Raw genomic sequence first — 9,282 nt, 5'->3', positions numbered from 1 at the left:
TGGAGTATCTGGGATAGCACAATCTAAACTACACCAGCCTCAAATTTCGGTACTTGGAGAAACAACTTTACCTCAGGTTCGACAAGAACCACTAGTTCTACAACATAAGGAGCCTCGAGTTAGCCTTCCAGATAAGTTTGATGGAACACGTTCCAAGTTTCGAGGATTCGTCAATCAAATCAGGTTGATAACGGTTTTACAGCCCGAACGATATCCAACGGAGGAGTCACGTGTTGCGCTTGTTGGAACCTTACTTACGGGACAAGCTCTATCATGGTTTGCTCCTTTGTTTGAGAAACGATCATCCATATTAAACAACTTCGAAACCTTTTTGGAAGCATTTGCGGAAGCATTTGGTGAACACGATAAGGTTCGATGGGCTACAACAAAGATCCGGTCGCTACGACAAGGGATGCGTTCTACATCAGTCTATGCTTCGGATTTCAGGCAATTAGTATGCGACATCAATTGGGATAAAGAAGCGTTGATGAGTCAATTCTATTGGGGTTTAAGAGATGATGTGAAGGATTTGCTGTTAACTCTTCCTGATCCACGAACGCTCAATGAAGCCATTAGTCAAGCTGTGAAGTGTGACAATTGCCTATTCCAACGTCGCCAAGACCAACACTCAAGACAACATACAATTCACCATGCTCCAACTATGTCAACAAGCGGTGTCCTATTACGTACTTTCCTGCTTGAAGCGCGTCGGGCATCTGGCTGTAGAAGGTAGTATGGAGATTCGCCGATAGTCAAGTAGTCTATCAATTTTAGACTGCTGGAATATAAACGACTGTAACAATGTACCGTAAATCTATATGGGTGCTCTTCGACTGCTTGTCGAAGTCCTTTTTGCCCCAGCCGGTAGGTCTCTAGACGTTACAGAGAACCCCGTACAACCCAAACTGTTAACCTTCAATACTGCTTTGTACTTACGATCTTGTATCCACTGACTGTCTTGTTAGATTAACCCAATAAATTTCATTCACTCCGCATACTCAATCCTATAGACACCCTTTTAATCCTTCAATCACAGACGTAACTCGATTTCACAAAACAGTCAAGAGTATTCAAACCCACTTCATTTAAAAATCCCGATTCACCATTACAACACTGACTTCAGCAGCGATTGCCTCAGTCTTCCCCAAAACTCTACGAAGAAGAAAAATCCAAATTCTATGTCTTTCCTTCCCCGACCCGAAGCATGAAGCTCCTCTCTCTAATTCCCTTGATCTTCAAAAACCTCCAATAAAAAAAACCCGAACTGGTAACCTTGCAGAAGCTTGAAAACCCGCTCCCCCCCCCGATTTCTCCTCAAAAAATAAAACCCCCACACCCCTAAACTATATCCCACCTAACCTTATCCTCTGAATTTCTTCAATCTTCCGTCTTAGATCCGGAATTGGCTCCCACCTCAAGCTTGGATCCGAAATTGGCTCTCACCTCAACTTGGATTCGAAATTGGCTCTCGCCGCCAAGCTTTCTCCTCCGTTTTTACCTTTAAGAAATCCATTTACTGAAAACAACGTTCCCTGAGACGGCATAGAGAACAGGACAGCCTGAAACAGAATCGAACCCCGTAATCGGGACCACATTGAGTCGCCCGACCAATTCAGGTCCTATATTGGTAAAGATGCCCGTAGTAACCTGGATGTTTCCGTAATTTGGTCAAATTGGTCCTCGCATCAGATTGGCTAAGACCCGTAGTAAGACCTGGATTTCCCGTAACTAGACTGCATTGGGTTGCCCCACCAATACAGGTCTCATATTGGGTAAGAGGACCCGGATTGGATTATCAAAATTGGATCCAATTGGCTCCTCGAACCCGTCGTGTGAATTGGTCCTTCTCTTCCTGCTGACTCCCGTTATTGGAATCGAACGGGGCATTTCAGTATGCCCCGGCTGACTGTAACGGAGTCACTGAACCTGACCACTCAGTATTTGTACTGGAGTTGGTCGATGCTCCCAATATTCGAGGTAACTGAATATTAATAAAATTCCCCTTTCTTTTTATTTTCACTGTATACTCGTGTTACAACACGACATCCACCCCCTCTGAACCTGTGCATCCTCCGGCAATAAAGAACCATCAGAACCAATCTTCAATTCTTCAAAAGTATCTTCAGTAAACTGATGTCCAATACTCATTGGATCTCTTAAACTTGCTTCTTTTGATGCTTCTCCCATTTGTTCTTTAGAATCCTCTGGTAATGGTCCGGCAACAGGCTTTACCTTCTTATCTGCCGTTTTATATCTCGTCTCTACTGTGACTTCTGGTGCTTGAAAAGATTCAAGCATGGTATAAACCTCTCTCGAATGAATCTCAACAATCTTATCATTATCCCCTAACCCAATAGATGTAATCAATTCCAATGAATCTTCCAGCCCATTTTCTTCATAAACACCCAAAATCCTCTCATCATCTTGCAATGTACCTATCTTGCATAACTGTCCTTCAATATCATATAATCTTTTTCTTTCTTTTCTTTTAAAATCTTCAACTTTCTTATACATAATATTTCCATTCTCCAATATACCAATAAAACTCGCATCAAAGGCACCTTCATCTCGCGAGAGTACCTCCTCTTTTGTACCTCCATAATCTCGCTTTACAGTGGTACCTCCCCAAAATCCTTAAATCCTTCAACAATCTTTGGCAATGGTTTCTCCATCAACCTATCTCGATTCCGTTCATGGTTAGGAGGTACTGTTAGAAATTGTACAGCTTTCCTCCCATCTTCGCTCCGTACTCTTGCATAAGCAGAACCATCGTCAAGTACCTTTGTTTTCATCCGTGTTGCCGTGATATAAGGTTGTCCTAAAATCAACGGATAAGACGTTGTATCTTGAACGAAGAAATGTTGCTCCGTAGCAACATCTCCAATCCGAATTTTGACATCTGGACAAGCTCCATATAATTCGCCTCGTGTGTTATTAGCTGCTCGTATTGCCCATCCATGTTCCATATCAATTGGCCATTTTTGCTTCTTATAAAGATCTTTAGACATGAGATTTATTTCAGAACCATGGTCCATCAAAGCAACTATTGGTTCCTCTATATCTCCTACCTTCACCAATACCTCAGTAGTTGCCCTTGCCCAATGCTTTCGAGTATAATGGCTCAAAGTTTCCATTTCCTTGTCACTAGAATCTTTGAAACGTACTCGCTGATTATACCCATTCTTTTCATTTGTTGGTTGCTTGTAACCAATATCAACCTCTTCTTCATCTCTACATATTCTTGCATCAATAGCATGACTCATTCCAGTTTCGCTCATTAATTGCCTCTTTCGCTTAATGCTGTCAATGATAACATCATGAAACTCCTTCTTTGCAATTTCCAAGACTTCTTTCAATGTAAATTCCACCTTAGCGTTTAATATACGTTCTTCCAACACCCCTTTCAAATTTGTTGCCGCTTCAATGTCAGAAAGTAGCTTATAAGCAATTGATTTGCCCTTATCTTTTGTCTCCGTTGTTTTTTCTCCCAATGATGCTAAGGTATCCTTTACAGGCAATTCTTGTGAAGCTGCCTCCCGAGCCTTGTCTCCTCGAGTTTGCCTCTTAAAAGAATTTCCTTCTCTAGTATCATCAAAATTTCCTCGTCTTTTTTCTTCCATCAAAGCTTCATGTTGGCTTTTAGCAATATATGCATGAACTGAAAGAGACTCAACGGGATCCTCCCAACCTGTTCTTCCTCGTATTGTAGCTGTAGTTCTCAATAACGCTTCTCGAGGTAATTTCCCTTCTTGCATTGTAGAAACGGCAGAAGCCCAAAACTCACTAGTTTCCGTACTTCCACCAATTTCATCATCTACTCTAGCACCATAACTTGCACTTTCTCGTGCTACTGTTTGATGCCCCTTTAAGTAATCTTGAACCAATGCTCTCATTCATCCCTTGCCAAAATTGGTTTGAAGAAGATCCTCCCTATCTTTCAATGCTATCTTCCCATCTTTCCAGCAAATAATTCCCTGCCGTATCATATTATTAAATTCATTGCAATCTTTTCTAGTGTGTGAAGCATCATCACACCAAATGCATCTTTGTACATATCCTTGTTTTGAAACATTCTTCGAATTGTTTATAGAAGTATTCTCTTCAAGTCTTGCCAATTTGATTTGAAGATCTCGCATTCCTCGTATAATTTCTTCCATACCCATATCTGCTTTCTTTGACAAGGATGTCGAAGGTTGAACTGTAAGCATTCTTGGTGGTGTTGTACATATTGGAGCTTTGGGTGCTTGTACTGGTTTCGGAATATTACTCCTATCCTTCCTCCTTTCTTTTTTTGTACGCAACCCCACCGCATCTTCAACGTTCTTCCACTTCGTTGTCAATCCTTCATCTTCTTCTTTGTCTTCAAGAAGGGGTTCTAATTTCTCTTGCAATTCTCCATCAGCAGCTTGAAGAAATAGATCAACTTTGTTCGGCTCCAATGTCAATTTTTCTACCTTCGATAATTGAGAGTACTGCCTCTCAAATTCCCTTAGTAGCTCTGTTGCTTGCAAATTCTTATTGGGCCGTTCAATCCATCCCAGAAACAGCTTCTTAGTAACGCGATCAGCATCTTCCAAGAAATATTCGTCTTTCAATGCATGTGAAAAATCCTCCCATAAATTCCCACAACGATCCGTAATCGATGTAATGTGGTCCCTTATCTCCGGTATCGTGGCAAGTCCAAATAGTGCAACCATTTTCTTCTCAGAAACCCGATTTAATTCCATTTCACGAACATAACATCTTAAATACCTTGAAATATTCCTCCCATCAAATTGATCAATTTTATTGACCACTGCTTGCAATGCTTTGGTTGCCAAAGCTTCCTTTCGATCATTGCTTTGCTGTTGCTGCATTGACAATGAGAAGGCTTGAAACAAACTAGCAATAGACGGATCCATGTGCATACCTTGTCCTTTAGAAGACTCCCCACCAAAAACTTCTCCCAAAAATCCTTCAAAATTTTTATTTTCGTTTTCCATAAAAATAAAGATAAAATCAACCGAAATCCAATACCTTCTACCTCAAGCTTTCACGTCGGGTTCACCACTTATGTCGTATTACGTGCTTTCCTGCTCGAGAACGCGCCGGGCGTCTGGCTGTAGAAGGTAGTATGGAGATTCGCCGATAGTCAAGCAATCTATCAGTTTTTGACTGCTGGAATATAAACGACTGCAACAATGTACCGTAAATCTATACGGGTGCTCTTCGTCTGCTTGTCGAAGTCCTTTTTGCCCCAGCCGGTAGGTCTCTAGACGTTACAGAGAACCCCGTACAACCCAAACTGTTAACCTTCAATACTGCTTTGTACTTACAATCTTGTATCCACTGACTGTCTTGTTAGATTAACCCAATAAATTTCATTCACTCCGCATACTCAATCCTATAGACACCCTTTTAATCCTTCAATCACAGACGTAACTCGATTTCACAAAACAGTCAAGAGTATTCAAACCCACTTCATTTAAAAATCCCGATTCACCATTACAACACTGACTTCAGCAGCGATTGCCTCAGTCTTCCCCAAAACTCTACGAAGAAGAAAAATCCAAATTCTATGTCTTTCCTTCCCCGACCCGAAGCATGAAGCTCCTCTCTCTAATTCCCTTGATCTTCAAAAACCTCCAATAAAAAAAATCCAAACTGGTAACCTTGCAGAAGCTTGAAAACCCGCTCCCCCCCCCCCCCCCCCCCGATTTCCCCTCAAAAAAAAAACCCCCACACTCCTAAACTATATCCCACCTAACCTTATCCTCTGAATTTCTTCAATCTTCCGTCTTAGATCCGGAATTGGCTCCCACCTCAAGCTTGGATCCGAAATTGGCTCTCACCTCAACTTGGATTCGAAATTGGCTCTCGCCGCCAAGCTTTCTCCTCCGTTTTTACCTTTAAGAAATCCATTTACCGAAAACAACGTTCCCTGAGACGGCACAGAGAACAGGACAGCCTGAAACAGAATCGAACCCCGTAATCGGGACCACATTGAGTCGCCCGACCAATTCAGGTCCTATATTGGTAAAGATGCCCGTAGTAACCTGGATGTTTCCGTAATTTGGTCAAATTGGTCCTCGCATCAGATTGGCTAAGACCCGTAGTAAGACCTGGATTTCCCGTAACTAGACTGCATTGGGTTGCCCCACCAATACAGGTCTCATATTGGGTAAGAGGACCCGGATTGGATTATCAAAATTGGATCCAATTGGCTCCTCGAACCCGTCGTGTGAATTGGTCCTTTTCTTCCTGCTGACTCCCGTTATTGGAATCAAACGGGGCATTTCAGTATGCCCCGGCTGACTGTAACGGAGTCACTGAACCTGACCACTCAGTATTTGTACTGGAGTTGGTCGATGCTCCCAATATTCGAGGTAACTGAATATTAATAAAATTCCCCTTTCTTTTTATTTTCACTGTATACTCGTGTTACAACACGACAGCGGTGTGAATTCGCATTCAGAGGTAGAAGACATGCAAATTGATGCGGTACGTATCAAATCTCTTACTATAGAAGAAAAAAAGCGACGTATGGAGGAAAATTTATGCTTGTATTGTGGTGGAGAAGGCCACAAAGTCGGAAACTGCCCCAAAAAGCAAAATCGAGGCATAGTCAAGACTAAGGGAGTATTTGTTCAGGAAAACGAGGATGCCCAGCCACAGTAGGAACCGTGCGGCTGGACAATGAAATATCCCAACAACAATCAGGTTCCTTTCTTTCTGCCCAACCTGCACTTTGTTTTACAATCCCTCTGTTTATCGGCCCTCAAAAACTGAGAACCTTAGCACTACTAGACTCAGGAGCATCTGCTTGTTTTTTAGACAAAGAATTTGCAAAGCGTCATAAGATCCCTTTAGTACAAAAATCAAATCCTATTCATGTTGAGGTCATAGATGGGCGACCTTTATTGTCTAGTAGCATCACCCATGAATCAAAACCTATAGAAGTAACGTTTAAAGACCATAGTAGTCATATTATTTTTAATATTATTAGAACCCCATCAAGTCCTATTATTCTTGGTCTTTCTTGGTTGGAAAAACATAATCCATTGATAGATTGGAGGTTGCGGAAGATGACTTTTCCCACAAAACCACCTAAGAAAAAACCTAGTAAAAAACCTCGAAAAAAGAAATCCTTATTCATTGGAGCAAGAGCGTTTATAAGATCATCTAAGGAAGGCACTCCATTTGTCATTTATGCGGCTCCAACTACCGAGGAGAAGATCTCAACAGCAAGTATACCGGAGCAATATAAAGATTTTGAAGACGTGTTTCAAAAGAAGAACGCCGACATACTACCGGAACACCGACCATATGATTGTGCCATAGACTTGCAAGAAGGAGCACAACCACCTTTTGGCCCAATCTACAATCTATTGCAAACGGAGTTGGCAGAGTTACGAAAGTACATCGACAAGAGTCTAGCCAAGAACTTCATTCGTCATTCAAAATCATCAACCGGAGCACCCATCTTATTTGTGAAGAAGAAAGATGGATCATTACGGATGTGTGTGGACTATCGAGGCCTCAACAAGGTAACAAAGAAAAATCGTTACCCATTACCCTTGATTTCTAGTCTCTTAGAACAACTTGGACATGCAAAGATCTTTACAAAAATTGATCTAAGGGGAGCTTATAATTTCGTACGAATCAAGGAAGGAGATGAGTGGAAGACAGCATTCCGTACAAGGTATGGTCATTTCGAATATAATGTCATGCCTTTTGGTCTTACCAATGCTCCAGCGGTTTTCCAACATATGATGAATGACATCTTTCGAGAACACCTCGACGATTTTGTTGTCATCTACTTGGACGATATTCTAATATTCTCTAAAAACGAGGAAGAGCATGAGGAGCATGTTCGTTTGGTCTTGGAGAAACTACGCAAGCGAGGACTATATGCCAAATTAGAAAAGTGTTTATTTCACTAGACGGAGATGGAATTTTTGGGGTTCATTGCGACTACAGAAGGTTTGAAGATGGACCCCAAGAAAGTAGAAGCAATCATGTCTTGGGAGGTTTCGAAGACGGTTAGAGACGTACAATGCTTTCTTGGTTTTGCTAACTTTTATTGGATCTTCATGAAGAATTATTCTCTAGTTGCTGCTCCTCTCACTCGATTAACATGCAAGGATAAGTTGGAATGGGGACCTTTGGCGGAGAAGGCGTTTCAAGATTTGAAGACAACATTTACTACAGCTCCAATTTTGGTACATCTAGACTTTACAAAGGCCTTCTATTTAGAAACTGATGCTTCAGATTTTGCTTTGGGAGCTGTGCTTTCACAAATGAGTGAAGATAAGAAGCTCCATCCAGTTGCATTCTATTCTCGAAAGTTCTCTGCTGCTCAAATCAATTATGAGATCCACGATAAGGAACTTCTTGCTATAGTGGATTCTTTCAAAGAATGGCGTCACTTTCTTGAAGGAGCTGCACATCTAGTAACCATATATACGGATCACAAGAATTTTGAGTATTTCATGACGGCTCGAGTTTTAAATCGGCGTCAAGCTCGGTGAAATATGTCGCTGTCTAGATTCGATTTTGTTATCACTTATCGACCTGGAAGGCAGCAAGGACTATCCAATGCTTTATCAAGGAGATCGTATCTTGCACCAAAGGCTGGAGAAGCAGCGTTTGATCAACAATGTACAACGTTATTGAAGCCAGAGAGATTTTAACTTTTTGCTACTATTGTATCATTTGATGCTGACTTCCTAAACCAGGTACGTACTATGACCATTAAAGATTCAGTAGCCATTGATATCAAGCAACGTACCAATGACGACAAGTTCAAGGTGGAGGGAGATCTTTTATACTTTGAAGAGCGATTGTACATTCCAAAAGGACTAGCACGACTCCGAGTTCTTCAATCTCGCCATGATTTTCCAGCTGCGGGACATTTTGGATTCAACAAGACCTTCGAGCTTATTTCCCGAGATTTTTGGTGGCCCCAAATGTGGAAGGATGTGAAAGATTTTGTCCTCTCCTATGATATCTGTTCAAGATCTAAGAATCCTCGGCATCGCCCTTATGGACTTCTACAGCCATTGCCAATTCCACATCGACCATGGTCTTCAATTTCTATGGACTTCATTACGGACTTGCCATCATCAAACTCATTTGACAGCATCTTTGTCGTGGTAGATCGGCTTACAAAAATGGCACATTTTGTTCCTTGTAAGAAGACATCGTCCAGTGAAGTCACAGCAAGACTCTTTCTCGATAATATGTATCGATATCATGGACTACCAGATGATATCATATCAGATCGAGGTACCCAGTTCGTGT

This window comes from Physcomitrium patens, chromosome 2 (genome assembly GCF_059467195.1).
Source record: "Physcomitrium patens ecotype Gransden chromosome 2, ASM5946719v1, whole genome shotgun sequence".
Lineage (NCBI taxonomy): Eukaryota > Viridiplantae > Streptophyta > Bryopsida > Funariales > Funariaceae > Physcomitrium > Physcomitrium patens.
Note: the sequence above shows the minus strand (reverse complement) of the source record.